We start from the raw sequence: 17,217 nt of genomic DNA on the forward strand, positions 1-17,217 counted from the left end.
GTCTCCTACTTTGAGCTTTGACTGTGCATTGCTGCAGCTGAGTTGCGTGTCTAATGCTTAATGGCATAAAAACTGTTAGTTGCAACTCTAGATGAAAACCTGCTCCAAGGAGGGGTTTTCTAACTAAAAACCAAAATCAACTGTCCACCAAGCCCTGTCCTACAAGCTTTCAGTTACAATCTCACGTTCAGAGTCCCATTTCCCAAGAGAAAGCCAAAACATGCTCAAACCATACACAAAATCAGTGCCTTTCACTGTTACCAGGGTCTTGTTATTGGCAAGACCACTGGGGCCACCAAGTGTCTCGCACAACAGATGCTCAATGCTGCAGCAGGCCCTGCACAGTCCCAAACCTTTGGTCCATCATGGTTAACTTCTGTCCTTTTATCCATGGGTCTTCTCCAAAATGCCAAGCACCTGCCTTCTAAAGCCTGCCTAAGTTTGAACTTGGGCACTCTGGGAAGTAACAGATCTAATACAGCGATTAGCACAACCAAACCAAGAGGGAGGTTACTTTAGTGGCATGTAGTCCCATGGGGTAGGAAGCAAACACCAGAACTTCTTCTAGGGATCTCAGGCTGGGGGCTGATGAGCAGCTTGTACCAGTGATGAAGAAGACAAGGTGCAGCAAGTGTGGGGAAGGAGGCAATGAAGCTTTGGAAGTAAGGGAAGTGGAATGATGGTGCCCTTGACAGCTCTCCTTCCAAGGTTGATGGAGCTGCCAGGAGGTACAGCATGTTCTCTGCTATTGATCTATCAATGTCTGCTTTACAGAGCAGGGATTACTCACTTCTGATAACATGGCAAGGTTGCCACTGATGAAAATCAATGGATCTGAGCTACCCAGCCTTCATTTAATGAGATCACACTGTAAATACGTCAGGAGCAGTGGAGAGGCATTCTCTGCTACCACCTCTGCTCCGTGTTCCTGCCACCAGTTTCAGACAAGTATCTCCCTGAAATTATCAAGATAAATGGGCTTGATCAACAGACTTTTACCTGTTGTTCTGTTCCCAAAGAGAGGAAAAGTGTACTTCTCCATCACCTTGGTCCCCGGCTGGTAAAGCCGGCCAGGAAGAGAAGGACACTAGAGATGTGCAAGCGAATTACTGGCAATTAGCTTTGTGGGAAGGTGGATTGGATTAAGACCGAGTGCAAGATCAGGCAGCTTTTTACAAGCTAAATAAGCAACAGGCAGTTTGAAGGAGATTTCTCTCCCCGTTTACAAGGCCAGCCAAGGCCAGGTTAATTAATCTCTTTCCAGTTGCCCTTCTCACTAGGGCTTGTTCTCCACTTTGAGCAAAGCACCAGAGACAGCTGCTCAGATCTCACATTGCAGGGTGAGGAAAACAAAGGCGCAGATGAAAATTGCTTTAGAGCTCAGCCTCTTAGAAAAAACAAACATGCCCATGCTGTAATTAGGACTGGGCATGCAAAAGAGAACCAGATCTTTGACTGGTGCTTAACCAGGGATAGTAAATAAAAATAACAGCAGTCCCTTCCCACCTACACACACAGGAAAAAAAGAACAGGCAAGGAAATGGCAGGCCTATTTTTCTGAAGCTCACATAAGAGGTTGGTTCATCTCCCTTGATCCTCGTACAAAGGCAGATCCCAGGCACAGGCTGTGTTCTGTGCATGCTAAAAACCAGCAGCAATGCCCTATCAAAACAAGACATTCAAACACACACTTCTCCCCCTGGGGAGAGCTTATACACAGCACAGACACGCAGTTACGGCGGTTCGTGAATTGCTCAGAGCTATTCAGCTCCAACAACCAGGGCTGCAACACAGAGCAGCATCTTAAAGTGGTGGCACAGTCCCCTGCAATGCTCCCAGCCAGCAGCAAGCAGCTGGGTTAGGGACATGCCAGCACTTCCATTCAGAAGCTGCCCTTCTCACTCCTCTTCTGGACATGTTTTAAGGCATTCAGTAACAGTGATATCCTCATGCATTTATTTTAATGAAAAGGTGCCTAGGACTGTGCTTTCTGACATTAACAGCACAATTAAAGCTGTAAGGCCAAGCTGAGCCGTGCCTCAGCCAGTCCCCTTTGCACAGAGGCTGCATCCATCCTCTTGCCTGGAAGAGGCAGCACATCTCAGCTCCCTTCCTAGTACTTATGCAGAGAACAGAAGGCAAAAGTGCAGCAGGCACCAGCACTGAACATTTCCATAGCCATGAGTTAAACCAATGAGCTATGGAGCTTTTTTAATACATCTATGTGCCAGTCTCCTGTCTACGAAGGACTGCAGAAAGCTGAAAGTCTTGAGTTTCCCAATGGTTTCGTGATAGAGTTGATGGGCAGCAGGATCTATCCAGCTGCCCGAAAACACTGCTCAGCACCAGGATGTGCCCTGTCACAGAAGAACATCTCTGCTCCCACAACCCCTCCGAAGGGCATCATCTGCAAAAGGAGCTCTCCTGCCTCAGGAAGTCTGCAGATACAGCAGCGCTGGCAAACCATGTCTCACAAGAGCCAGGCTACCAACCCTGCTGTCTTCCACCTCGCGCAAGGTCTCTCTTCCAAGCCTGTCTTATCTGTCGTCTGTGCAGTCGGTCCCTGTGCAAGAGGCAGGTGCCAAAGCCTTGAGTCACCAGGCAGACATCCCTGCCCAGCCTGGCAGGTCCCCGAGCTGGGGAGGCAGGGATGGATGGAGCACACGCTTGCTTGCATGCCGCTCCTCAGGATCTGGGCATCATCTCCAACACACTTGCCGAAAGACTGATGCATTTCAAGGAGGAATAAAGACACCCTTAGGAACAGCTCTTCCTCCTCAGCAAGAGGAATTTAGCAATTCCTAAAGGAATTGCTAAAATATGCTTTTCCCTGGGTTTTTGTAAGGGCTTTGCTGGCAAAAGGACAAGACGCAACTCTGGGGAAAGAGGCTGTAGAGTGAGGCATTCATCCTACAAGCAAGGGTGGAGAAGGCAAGGGCTGCTTGATGCAGAGCTGTCAGCAGTTGTTAGCTGGAAAGACTATGGCAGCGATCCTCAAGGTAAGGGCTCTCTAAAGAAAAAAGGACAAGAGGAAATAATACCCTTATTTCTATATTACCTCAATTTAGACCCCTTGTTATCAATTGCTTTGAGAGATGGCCATGGATGGCAGCAGGCAAGTAGTACTCCTTCATACCGGCTGCAGAGCAGCTCTAGAACAGGAAAACCTCCCCTGTCCCAAAAGCCTCGGTAATTGATTCCTCTTTTTCTATTGTCAACAGAAAAACTGAGTTAAGTTATAAAATAGGACATCTCCAAGACCTTGATTCTTTTCTCAAATGTGGTTCAAATTGGGTAATGTGTTAAGAGATTACTGGGCTAGAAAAGGCAGGAGAGATGGACAGAATGCAATCACAAGCGCCTCGTTTCTCTCAAAAGCTCTATTAATGGAAAAGAATCCCTTTCGCACATAGATAAGCCCAAAGCAAAAGGGAGCAGCAAGGAAGACAGAAGAAAAATGCCTTCCAGGGTCAACGAGTTCTTGTTGCTCTGGCAGCTTGTCCCAGGTCTTGTCTGGGTTTCCCTGCATCAATGTGCACAGAGCCCTCTGCAATGAGGACAACTTCCCGGTCACATGTACATAGCAACAGCTGATCTGTAATTAATCACAATGCCAGCTCAGCCCTGAACTGCTTCCACTCCTTCCATGCTAATCCCTTCGTTTTATTTCTGTGGTACTGCAAGACTCATGACTTCACACTTCTCCATGTGCCTGCAAAGGGGAGAGATCTGGAAATAACTGCACAGCCATGTGAGACAGGAAATCATTTCACACCTCGGGTCCCAAAGCCCACTTTGATGCGGTGCTGCTCATGTGAATGGGAACAAATCAATTGGCTGTGGTGCAGACACCACAGGTGGGTGATAGGTATATTCTCCTCCTGTTTCAGGCAACGTCAGGTCCCACAGTCCTCAATTCCCAGAGCCCCTGTACTGGGAAACACATCCCTTGTCCTCACTGACTTTGATGGATGCGTGCTGGCATCAGGGGAAGATTCATCCCTTGTCACACAAGCCCATCCTGTGCCAAGCTTGACAGGAACACTAATGTCATGCTGGGAACGCTAACATCCAGGAGCTTTAAGCAGCTTCAGCAGATCCAGGCTCCATTCTCAGCTTTAACAGCCTCTAGCCCAGGATGGCCTGGCCCAAAGCGTGGCACAACCCCAGTCTGACTAGATTTAGTTCAGGGCTCCACACTAGCACCCTCTGCGATGCTGCTTTCTTCCTCTGAGCTCCTCCAGCCAATGCTTGTTAAGCCTCATCACAAGCTGTAAACCTCAACCCGGAGCTCCCATCACCGCCTCCAGCTCGCCACCCAAGCGTTGTTAGATCTCCTGCACGACTCAAGCAAATCATTTGATCTCGATACCTCATTTCATCTAAAGGAATGTTTCTCCTCTGCTTCTTCACCTCTGGAATAGGCTATCCCCATCTCTAGGTACAGCATTGAGGGTCCCCGACCATTCGGATAGGGTCTGGCCGTGATGGTGATTCAAATGCTTCCCCTGCTCCCAAGCCTCAATGAGCCAAGATGCAAGAGCCAATCTCCCCCCAGGAGCTGCACCAGCAGACAATTCATTCCCAAGTGACTTTTACATGAGATAAAGCTTCCAAAGGTTAATGCCAGCACACGTGCAGCTGCAGCACGCGGAGCTGACCGAACAGCTTATCGCCTTCCCCTCAGCTTATTACACCTCGGCAGCTTTGTGGCTGGGGAAAAAGGAGCACCGAGAAACCATTTCACTCTGAGCTCTCTCGCAGGGCCTGGCATGGCTTTGAAAGCAGAAAGCTCAGATAGACACAGGCACTGCTTCGCCTGGGTCTCTTTATCTCCCCGTGAGGTCCGTGCAGGCAGCAGCAGTGCGGGAGATCACAGACAGCTTTGGCAGCGCGGTCACCCCTCCATTCAGTTCAGCTTTTCACATCAGCCTTTGGAAGGCTCCCAATTACCAGCACAAAGGTCAGGAAGCCACCAATACTCTGAGCAAGCACAAGCTGGAGAGCCACGCAGAGGCTGGAGGGGAGCCAGCATCCCCACTGCACAGAGCAGACAAGGAGCCCAACTTCACCCCTCAACCATTTCTGATCTCCCCAAAGCACCATCACCCAGTTTTGGGGAGGTGCACAGACAAGGGAATACTCTTTGTCATGGGGGGAGATAATGGGGGGCAAAGCTGGGGTAGAGCAGTTTGGCCCAGGCTGCCGAGCAGAGGAGGCAGAAGCAGGACTGGGTCCCTCCATCACCGCATTGCCTCCAGAGTGACTCCTATGCTGCAGAGCTGTGCTCTTAGGTGGAAAAGACCATAGCTAACACACACACACTGAAACCAGCCCTGTTGCCTGTTCCTTCCAGTATGTAAAACAAAGATGTCAGCTCCTGGTGACAATGAAATGAGTTCAGGGAAGCCCTGTACCTGTCAGGAAACAAAAGCCCTGACCCTCCAGGGTGCCTCCAGGGCCCTGCAGATTGCTGAGGTTCCATTGTCGCAGGGTTTATTTCTCCTTGGGAAAAGAGAATCATCCTCAGCCACCAGCAGCGGCGAACACAGACGTGGTGGAAACAGCCTGTGAAATTAATGGAAATGGATTCTTTCCTCTGCGAGAAGCCTTCAGCAAAAGAGCTGGAAACTCAGAGTCTCCTGCCCTCTTCAGCAAGAGTGCCACAGCCTCCAGTGTGCCGGAGAGGAGGGAAGAGGCTGCACTGACACCGCATCAGCTCCATGTCCTGAGCTCCAGCTCTGCAGGTCCCTGCAGGACACAGCACACACCCCAAAGGTGAGAAACGCAGCAGCAGGGCAGGCCAGGAACCCTCCCTGGTACAGAAGCCACCTGGGTCTGGTGCAGTGGCAGGGATGGCTGGGAAAGCAAAGGTTTAAATGAGATGGGCAGCAAAGGTTCAACCCCATTTAGAGCTCACTGGGGGTGAATTCCAGTTGCCAGACCAAATGAAGCCCATGGTGCTGCCTTTCCTCTTCTTCTAGCTCAAACCCAGTTCAGACTTCTTTATTCTTCTTCTAGTGCAGATCAATCTATGGAAATCAACTCCAAGACAGCATTGCATTGTTTGTGTGTGCTTTAGCAATGCAATACAAGGCATCCTGGAGCCTCAGGCAAACTCCCTACAGAGAAAACACCAACGTGCTATAAAGCAGCTTCTTCGTTTCATGATGTGGACACCCCGAGGGCTGAAGGAAAGCAGGGAAGAGGCCAGGCAGTGGCTGCAAGGGGGGCTCCTGCACTGGGCCAGCAGAAGGGCCGCAGTGCTGGTGTGCACATTGGCTTCCCTGCATCAGGAACACTCAGAGGGAGAGCTTCTAATTAAACCCCCCCTGGAAACTGCTTGGGCAAGAAAAACTACAATCACAAGTGCAGAATTCCTGACTGAACCTACTACAATAGGAGGAGCGCAAACAGCAGCTGAAAGGAACCACTCTGATTGTCACCAAGCAAAGTGCCACGTTCGCTTGTCATCAAATGCAAACAAGCCTATTAAAAAAATATATATATGGGGTTTATATATAAAAATAACAAATGTGTGTGTGTATATATGTAGAAAACATGTTATTTTTGTATATATATATATATACACACACACACACACACACACACACACACACACATTTCCTCACTTATCTTCTCCCCACAGAAAACCCAACCCCTCAGGAAAGCTCATTGCCAGCTCCATTCTCACCCTGCCCCTCGCAGCCATGGCCCCAGAATCACTGCTGTCCTCCTGCCTTCCCTTCCCGAACTTCCTGGCTGTGGGATGAAAGGCACAGGAAGGGGCAGGTTCCCCGTCCCGAGGAATGCACTGGGCCACCATTCCATCACCACAAAACAGCCACTTCTGCCTATGGGGCCCGGCTGGGGTGCCATGAACTGTCCCCATCAGGGTGGCCACATCCAGCTACCACCAAAGCGCTCCTCATCCTCCAGAGTGGCAAAGATGGGGAAAAGGAACAAGACTGCTGCCGGCAGCGCTTCGATGAGGGTGTCCCTTCCCTTCCCATCACAGCACATGCCCGGGGCTGCCCCTCGCAGTGACGGGGCCGGTGACACCGTTTGAGGGGGGATTCACCGGCCCCGTGCGTGCTCGCACCGTTGCCATGGCAGCGGCCGCCGGTACAGCGTGTGAAACGCTCCGTTCGCCCATTGATTGAGCCGCCGTCAAATTCAATCACAAGCGAAAATGGATTTTTTAATGTGACTATTAGCTGCTTTTGAAAGGCAAATTGAGTTCAGTTATACCGAGGCAGCCATCAAGAAACAATTTGCCATCAGGCAGACGGTCCGGCAAGGAGCCAGCCCGGGAGCTCCCCACACCAGGAGCGGAGGGGTGATGGGTAAGGAGGCTTCCCCCCCCCCCCCCCCCAGTAATGCAGTGGATAAGGAAGATGAGGCGCAAGGGTGGGATTTGAGGAGCAGCCATGGTCGCTGCCCCACGTCTCTGCGATGCTGGAAAGCCATCGCCTGCCCTGGGGTTCAAAGGAAGTGATGTGAATGATGGGGGTCATCAGAAGAACACGAGCTGGGTTTCAGGATGAGCAGGATGCACCCCAAACATCAGGGTGTACGAGAGAAGGCAGGATGAGAACGCGCAACCCAAGCTGTCACAACAGACTCCTGTCTACACTGAGGGGCCCAAAGCCAAGCCAAGCCAGCATCACCCACCTCCATAGCCACATCCAACACGATTCAACAAAGCTCATTTTCTTCCAGCAGCTGGAAAATAAGATTTTTCCCAACCTGATTAGGGAAGCAGATTCTCATTACTGTGGTAAGTAAGGATCAATACTGCAGCCAAGTCTGAAATCAGCCCTGTCTGGTGAGGTCCTCAGCACACCGATCTCCCCACTTGGGGGCTGAGTGTCTTCTCTATGGGGCACAGACAGCGTTGCCCCAGGATGGCTCCAGAAACACCAAGAGGGGGCAATGGAGGGAGATGGGAAAGGACAGAGCATCTTCCTGTTAAAACCTGAAATTCAGACAAAACTACCCTGGATGTGGCTGGATTTGCCTGTGTACAGATATCTATAAGTAAAAACTCTGTGTGGAAAACATAGTAAAAAATATACGCTTCTTTTTTTCCTACAGAGCTCAAGGAGTCCTTTAATTATAGATATAATAGTCCTTTAAATATATATATATATAATAGAGTCCTTTAATTATAAACTCAGTTTTCCAGAAGCCCCAAGGACATAGAAAAGCAGACCTCAAATAAATACATATTCAGCATCATTTTGGGGTGCTGCCCTTTCCGGTTGTCCTCTCAATCCCACGAGCAAGCTTACTGACAGGCATTATTACCCACTTGCAAAAGCAGCCCAGGAATTTCTATAGCAGCATAATCCAAGGAGGATCTGCTTTCCGAGAGCCTCTGCTTCCTGCAAAGCTCGCCGCCTCAGCTAATGAGAGCTTAACCACATGTTTGTGGTGGATGAAATAGTATCATTTTGCAATTATCATTCAAACATTATTTATTTAACCTGCAGCCACATTATATTGACTGCAGAATTGCTGTCGTTTTTACTTGTGATGGCTCTTTTATTGAGCTGAGCTGGAGGAACTGTGCTTTGTGTTCCCAGCATAGGAGACGTTCTTCCCCTGCATGCTCACCCTCTCCCCAGCCAAACCCAAGTCTCTGCTCTAAAGCTGGTGGTAGAAGACGGACATTTACAGGCCTTTTCCTTTCCCCTACCTTCTTCTATTGGTCATATTTGGGGAACTGATCCATTCTTGCCATCAATAGAAAGCACCATGGACCAAAAAGCCCCAGATGCTGATGGAAAGAAAGTGGGCTTGGTGCCACCTTTGCAACTTCCCCAGCTGCTCTCAGAGTTCCTAGGTAAGAGCTGTAGAGGGGCCCTGTGCCCCCCCTGAAAGTCAAACTGCAGAGCTAATAGACTGCACTGTGCAGAAAACCCTCCTGAAGCGATGCTGCAGGGAAGCAGCAATGTGGATCACAGCCACCGTGCTTGGCTTCGGTACCAAGGGGTGCATTGCTCAAGACCTGAATGCTAGCAGGGTTAAAGAAATCTGCCTCCCTCCCTCTCCTGGCCCTGGTTCTTCTCTCACACACGCTCCTCCCCTGAAGCCCAATGAGATGTATTCACACAACAGGAAAGCCAGCATTCTCCTTCACCTTTTCCTTTTCTCCTCTCTTAATTTTCCCCCAATGTAAAGGATGAAGTCATCTCTCCTCCGGTGATGAAACATCTGCCCAGAGAAGCTTGCAGTGCGATGCAACATGTTTTGATCACTGCTACATCTAATTACAGAGAAGAGAATAATCACAAAGCAGGGTTTGGAGGGTTTTTTTTCCCCCCAAAACACAAGGCATCTGAAAAATAATAGAAAAGCAACAGCACTGACAATCAGACCGGAGGCAGCTTCCCCATCAGCCTCGAAAACAGCACCAGAATACAGAGCCTGCTTGGAAAGAGAGGGATTTCCAAGAGCGAGATCAGGCAAAGAGGAATTGCTCATGGGAATTAAATCAGAATCTCAGTATCCTCAAAGGCAAGGATCACTGGAGCCAGGACACAGCAATAGACCTACACATTCATCCTTTTGGGTTCACCAGTGTTTATCCAAGGTCAAGTTCTTGCAGATCACTCGAGCCTACTCCAACACACAAAAGGAGGGAGTTGGTAGGGGAAGAGAAACACCCATGAGAGCAGCATTCAGCCTTAATACCTGACTTGTGTTCACAAGTTTCCACACCGACCGAATTCTTGGTCTTCAGGAGCCACCATGCAGGAGGAGGAAAAGGCTTGCTCTCAAAACGGAGCAGCAGCGCCTTACCCCAGGCAGGAGCAGCGATGCTGCTGCAAAAGCCAGCCCAGGTTGTTGCAGGGAAGGTCTGAAGGCGTTCAGACACAGCTTAAAGCAGGCAGTGGCAGTGGCAGAGCCCTCACGTTGGTCTCAATCCCGAAGAAAGCATGCTGACAACAGGAGAGGTCTCAAAGGCACAGCAGGCACCACCACCCACACCCCGTCGATGCTCAGGAGGGGCTGATTGCTTCCCTTGTTCATCTCTGAACACTTCACTGTGAGACACCCGTGGGGTGCAGCCTCCATCCGCTCCTGGATGCTGCTCACCGCAGGAAATGGAGACTTCACACGTTCAAAAGAAAACCCTCATCACAATCGTTGCTATTTCCCTGTCTTGCTCTTCAAGCTCAAAGGGAGTCCATGGCTAACCAGCAGCAAACATCACCTCTAACAAGACCTTGCATGGCAAGGAACCAAACGCAGGCTCCTGGGGAGCCTGCTCAACTGCTTCGCTGGAGATATGATGACAGGTTGTTTAGAGCAGCTTCCAGAAAGGCAGTGCAAAGCAAACAGAAGGCTACCTTCCTTCCACCCCTCTCCCTACTGAATTTCAAAGGGAAACTGGATTTCTTTCTAAACGTTTCAAGTTTCCAGAAGAGGAAAAACAAAACCCTGCCTGTGATGAATGGAGTTTGGCAGCTGCTCGGGACAGGTATGGCACTTAAAGCCATGGGAAACTGGCCCAAAGCCTTCAGATACTGCAAGGAAACAAACGGTGGATGGGAAAGATGCCCACAGACAGGCAGGGGAGTTCCGAGTCCTCATTTTCCTTCACAGATACTTGTCACTGGCCCCCATCCATTTTGCCAGCAAGCTCATTTCTACAACAACTGCTCAAAGGGTTGTATCCACGGCTTCTCATCCTGCTCGAGTGCGAAACACACAAGTGAGCAGCAGGAACCTGTCTCAAGCAAACAACATGCACTGATTTAATCCAAGTCCATCTACACATGGAGAACAGGCTGAAACAGCTGGAGCATACAGACCTCATCACCACCATGAGGGGAAAAAAAGGGATACGCTTAGAAACCATGCCTGGCATAGATGTTCTAGGCTGTTCCTGAAAGCATCCCTCCATGTCACGGGTGTCCACCAAGCCATGCCTGCCAGAGAGAAAAATACAACCCTGGGGCTCTCCAAAATGGGATTAGTCCTTGGAATTCTCCCCTCTGGGCATGTGCATGTGGGCATGGAGGGACTGTTTAGCTGTCTTTGCAGAGCACCCCATCCTCCCATTCCTCAAGTGGTCCAGATCTAGCGCTGACAAGGTCAAATGCAAGAAGAAAGCTCACCCAGGGCTAATGGGAGGCAGAGAGATGGAAGATTAGTCACCATCCAGATGTCTGCGCTTGCAGGGAAAGGGAGAAGAGCTGGAAAAAAGACCAGCTGACGAGGGGTGGACACGAGAGGCACAAGATGGTGTGGGACTTGGACACTGGCATTCAGTCCCTGGCTCTGCCTCCAATCCACACAGCATCTGCTTTCCTCTCTGCATGACCCCAATTCACCTCTCGGTCTCTGTCTCCTTTCATGGCTCTGGAAGCTGAGGTTTGCAAGAGCAAGTTTGGCCAAGCACAGCCAAAATCCCCAAGTCCTAAGTAAGCATCACCAAAGGGACAGCTGGTCCTAACCCTCATCGGGACAGCCCTTAGGGAAAGGTTTCTTCCCAGCTATTTCTGCTGTCTTGCAGGACACAGGAGCGTTCCCAAGCTGATCTGCCAGTCTATTTGGAGCATCAATATTTGCCCAAGCAAATAGGTCGGAAAGCTCTGCAAATAGCAGGAGAGCTGGCTAATTGGAAGAAGTCAGACAACCACAGAGAAAAACACAGGCAGGCAGCAAAGAGTATGGCTGAAGGGGTCTGCACACCCCAAGGGCACATTGGCCCTCCATAAACTGTTCTTCTCCGTCCCAGTGTCTCCATCAACACCACTTTCTGCATATGCAAATAGGACCAAACTCCCGCAATTACATGGCAATCAGAGGCAAATTACATTCTTGCTGTTTACTTTCAGTGTCCTTAATTAATCCGGTTATTAGACGATTAATGAAGCTTGTTTGGTGGAAAAACTCACAGCGTTTACAGCAAGAGCTCACACAGGCACCCAGCTGGCATCTGCCTCTGCAAAACCAGCTCCCTGCACTGCGGGCAGCAAGTTCAACCCCAAGGCCAATAGAGGCAGGGTGACATTGCAACCTGCCCCATGGCACGATGGGGCTCAGCGCTTGGGGTCCCCAGCCAGCTCTTCACCAGTGCCCCACAGCAAGATGAGGAAGCTCAGCCCTGCTGCTCCAGGTACCCAGTGGAGACCACAGCATCTGGGTAGCTCTCTCAAGCAAGGCAGGAGCAAGCTGGAGACATGGACCCAGTTCGCTGCTCCTCTCCAAAGGAAACCATCCTGCACCTCCCACCAGTGGGAAAGCTGCTGGAAAAGCATCCCAGCACCACCAGCCAGCTCCCCAGACACCCTCCCAAGGGTCACTCCGGCCTGTGTTTGGTTAAGCTGCTGATAATTAGGTGGCATGTTCATCTAATGATCAAACCGCTGCACCGCAAGCATGAAAGACAAGAGGAGAACTAATTAAGAAGCTCATCTGCATACTCCAGCGTTTCCGGTGCACGTATAGGGTTCCCATAGCAACCAGTACAAAAGCTGATGGTGGTGTGTGGGTTTTATTGGGGTTTAAGTGCTGCTCCTTCCTTTTGTTATCCCCAGCAGGTAACAAAGGCTCCGCAGGAAGGTGGTGCGACACCGGCTGGGGACGGGGCTCTGCACAGCAAGGGGGGGACGCGAACAGGCTGTAGGGGCTGATCCCAGCACAGCTCAACACCAGCAGAGGTGGGATGGAGGCACAGCCTAAGGACACACTTGCCCATGAATCCCTGCCCCGATACTGCTCAAACAGACCCTCACAAGTCACTTTGGCCCCAGCTCCAGACTCCTGTCCTGCAGATGTTGCATCAAATCCCACAGCATCCAGGTACCCTGTGCTAGAGGTGACTGCTGGCAGCATCCAGGACACGTTGAGCACCGTGAGAGCCCCTCACAGCTCCATCCCAGTATGGGCAAGAAGCAAGCTGGGCACATGGCACCGGAGATGTTGGCTCAAACTGCAGCACATTCCAGCTCAGAGCCAGTCCTTCACCATGCTCTGTTCATCAAATCACTTTTCCTAAGCACCAAGATTTTATTCTGCTTTTTTTTTCCCCCCTTGCTTTGTATTTCTGGCAAGAAACCTTTGCATTTAGATAAGAAATAAAGCCTGGGATCAGAGCTGAACTCTGCAGCAGAGAAGATCAACGTTTTAATGAATTAAATATGTTCTAAACTAAATGTAACCTCTTAGCACTCGTATTTTTGAGCAAGACTAACTTCATGAAAAAGCCAACAATCTAACTCATTTCAGCTCACTCTGGCTGTGAACTGGCCACAGGCCAATCAATTATCTTGAATTTATGTGTTATTCAGCTCCCCTCCAACAGCCAATTTCCAGGCTGGGAATTGGAGGTGAGCGGTTCCTCCTGCAACAGCAGCGCTCCCATTTCAGACCAGTTTGTGTGGAAGCAGCTCCACTGGGCTGCCTGGAAGCAATGCTTGGCCCAGGGCCACAATCCACATTACACAGGCAGGATGCTGTAGCTGGCATGGTCAGTGTCAGACAGCACCAGGGGGATTTGGAGGCACGCGAGTTGTTTGACACCCAGCAGCAGCGTTTACAGATGCAAACATGGCCCAAGCTGCAAGGAGCATCCCTAGCTGCAGCACAGTCCTGCTTTTAATGACGCCTTTTAAGATGTTTAAGTCCTGCTTTTTAAGATGCTTTTAATCCCTCCCCATTCATTCGCTCTTGTGCGGGGAGGACACAGCCCCAGCCCTGCATCACAAGGCCTGTTTTGTCACAGGGACCCCTTGAACTGAACCTCAAAGGGCCAGAGGGCTGGGAGCTGGGATGGGACCTCAGCTCTTCTGCTTCAGGCTGAGCCCATCCTGAGCAGCTCCCACATGGAGCCTGCAGGCTTCGACTCCCCTTCTCCTGGTGCTGGAAGGAGAACGATGCCGAGACCACAACCAAGGCAGCAGAAGCAGCACTGGTACTTCAGGAAGCTTGAGCACCCCACAGATACACTGCAGCCAAACATGATCAGGACTTATCTGGAGGTTTAGACTGGATATTAGGGATAATATCATCACAGAGAGGGTGCTCAGGCACTGGAACAGGCAGCCCAGGGCAGTGGTGGAGTCACCATCCCTGCAAGTGTTCACAAACCATGTAGATGAGGCCCTCAATGCCATGGGTTAGCGGTGGCCTTGGCAGTGCTGGGCTAAGGGCTGGACTTGATGATGATCTTAGAATCAACCTGGTTGATTCTATGGTACCCAAAGTTCTCACATCTCCACTCGAAACACTGCGCTTGGCTGTTACCCACACTAATACAGGAGCCCTTCCTCTGTCACCAATCTACCCAGCAACCTGGGAAGATCTCCTAAGCCTTCAAGCTGGAAGAAATCCCCCTTGCCCATCCAAAGCCTTCTCCTCCCCAACATTGTTTTCATCTCCCCCTCCCCCCCCTTTTTTTTTATTCTCAATAAAAACATAATTACAGGCTTTTAAAAAAAGCAAATTATAGTGACATACTTTAATTATCTCCAAGCAATGGAGAGCTAAATTACACAGTCAGGGAATTGGAGGTTACCTAAAAATAAAAGCCAGAAGCTTCATTAAATGCTAATTGCAGCTTCCGCCACTGAAGTGAGATTTCAACACAACCTGCCATTGACTCGCTCTGCCACAGAGGGAACATTGGTGCTGGGGAGAGACCCTCACCATGGGATGTGCCCCCAGCCCCAGCCACAGGGGTGGCTTCACCAAGGGGAAAATGGTGCTTCCAGCAACGCTCTGCTGCTGGTCCTTCCCTAGCTGCAGGGCTGGGGATGCTTCCACCTCCTCCTGCAGTACCCACTGACCCCCGAGACCACCCAGAGCCATCACTCAGCAGCACTGATGTGCCCATCGCAGCTTTCCATCCTTCATGCTGGCTTCCCACAGCCCAGGATAATGAAGTTCAAGGTCTCCATTTGCATCTTGAAAGCTCCCAGTGGCCCAACAAGGATCTGATGTTCCAGGCCAAGAGTTTGGGCTGGTAATGGGTCTTGGTGGGAGAAATGCTTCATAGCACAAGCAATGAGCTCAACTCGCTCACAGCAGAGCTGGTCCCCTGCTGGGTAATGAACCGCAACATCTGTCATAGGCTTTGCTGCCTTCTGCTATAAATGCAAGTCACACCTTGCTCCGAGCAGCACTCGGCTCTCCAGGGGTTGTAACAGGACTCGGGCTGTCCGTGTGCAAGAGGAGCTGGATAAAGACCCATCTCAGAACAAGGAACAAACCACTTTCTACTCCAGCCCTGCTCCTTCCATCCCCTTCCTCCAGGTTTGCTTTCTACGCAGCTTTGCTGTGGCTTCAGCAGGTCTCCACAGGAGACTTTCCCCCAGGTCAGTGCCATGGAGGAGCAAGAGACAAGGTGGAGACAGAGCAAGAAACTCGGAGTTGTTTTGTTTTTCCATTTCCTATCAAGTTGGCCTAATTATGCCACTAAAGTGTGTAATTTGCCTCACAGAAGAGAGCTAATAACAGGTTCCATGCTGATGCTGCTGCTCCTTGCAGGGATGGAGAGAAGAGCCACAGACAGATCCCCAATCCAGCCCCATGGGAAGGGCAGCGAGACCCCAAAAATTCCCACTTGTCCCTGGAGAAGGGAGCTCAGGAGCAAAAAGGCGATTAGGAACAGCAGCCAAGGCCAACAGGAAGTTCAAGGAGGGGAAGATGCGAGGAGGTGATGGAGGGAGATGGCACCAGCCCAGGTTTCTCCCCCCCACTTCTTAGACTCGCATGTTCCCTCGGGGAACTCGGCCAATGATTGCTGTTTAAACTCAACAGCTCTTCACAGGAATAAGGGGAAAAATCAGACAAGTGCTTTTAGACTCTGAGGGACACGAGGAGGAGAAACAGCAGCACAGATTTCAGGTGCCCAGTTGAAAAGAGTAATATATATAAACACACGCAAACACTAGGAGCTAGGAATCTGGTATCTAAGAATCAGCATCCACTCTGCTCTTCTGCTCAGCCACAAGCAGAGCTGCCCTCAAAAACATTAAGCAAAGCAAAAAAAAAAACCACAGATCTTGGAAATCAGCGTGCTCCTAAAACTACCCCAGCAGCAGCATCACCTCCGTAGCTATCAGCACCAGAGCCTGCCCAGATCCACGTCGCTCTACATCCATCTCAATTGCTTAGACTGCTCCCTTTTAATTAGCTTTCATAATCCAATAAGTGTCTGGAATTAAACAGCAGTGTATCATGAAACGCTGGACAAAATTAACCAGCCATGGTCAGAGGTCACTGCATCCGCTGCTGGAGCACGCCTGGTGCTGGGGGGACTCGGGCCCATTCAGCAGCACACAGGAACGTTGCCACTAACCGCAGGGTTTGGCCGATGGGAAATGGAGCCAATGATAATCCTGTTTCGAGAGCAGCGAGGTTGGGTTTGTGCAAATATTTTGCATATGTGTTTAAGAGCCTCTTTACATCATTTAGGCTAAAGTCTGTAAGGAATACGACTGAATCACTGGAAAGCGCTCTTATAACCAAATAAGCACCCACATGAGGACTCCTTTGATTTAACACTCCACCAGATCCATCAAGAAATCAGGGTAGCTATTGTGTTTAAATAGGGTCTCACACAAGAGAGGAGCATGAGTCTACCTGAAACCACATTTGAATTGTAGCCAAGTGACTTCTTCCCAAGCAGCAAGCAAGCAAGCATCAAAAGCATCCTTTGGGATGTGCCAGCCCAGCCATGGAAGCCCAGACCCCACCATCCAACGTGATGGCTTTTGGAGCTGCTGTGCATTGCTGGCTGCCAGCAGTGGCCACACAACCCTCATTTCCACACACCTTTCTGGCAGGACACACTCCAGGCTGGCTCCATTGATAGGGAAGCAGTTTGAAGGTAGAAATGAAAACAAGAGAGACACAGAGCAGCATCTCAAAGAAGTGCTTGCATGTGAAAACAACACAGTACGTTCACTACCGAAGCAGAGCAGTTCAATCAGCGCAGCTCTGCGCACCCTGCCTGGATACAAAGCCTCAACCTAGGTCTGTTCCCCACACCCTGTCCAGCTCTGGTGTGTGCACCATGCCCTGCAGAATCCCCTGGACCATTAGAGGACAGACAAGGCTGGAAGATGTGCTCAGAGGCAGCACTGTCAGTCCCCACCCACAGGAGGACTCAGAACATCCCTCCTTAAAGGCATTGCAAGGGAATGGAGAGGGATGCTGTAATCAAGGTAGAATCAGCCTTTCCAGTCATAACCAGGC

The sequence above is a fragment of the Pezoporus flaviventris genome, unplaced genomic scaffold (assembly GCF_033815535.1).
Source record: "Pezoporus flaviventris isolate CSIRO_AGI_PZ_B2104156 unplaced genomic scaffold, CSIRO_AGI_Pfla_v1 ptg000069l, whole genome shotgun sequence".
NCBI lineage: Eukaryota > Metazoa > Chordata > Aves > Psittaciformes > Psittacidae > Pezoporus > Pezoporus flaviventris.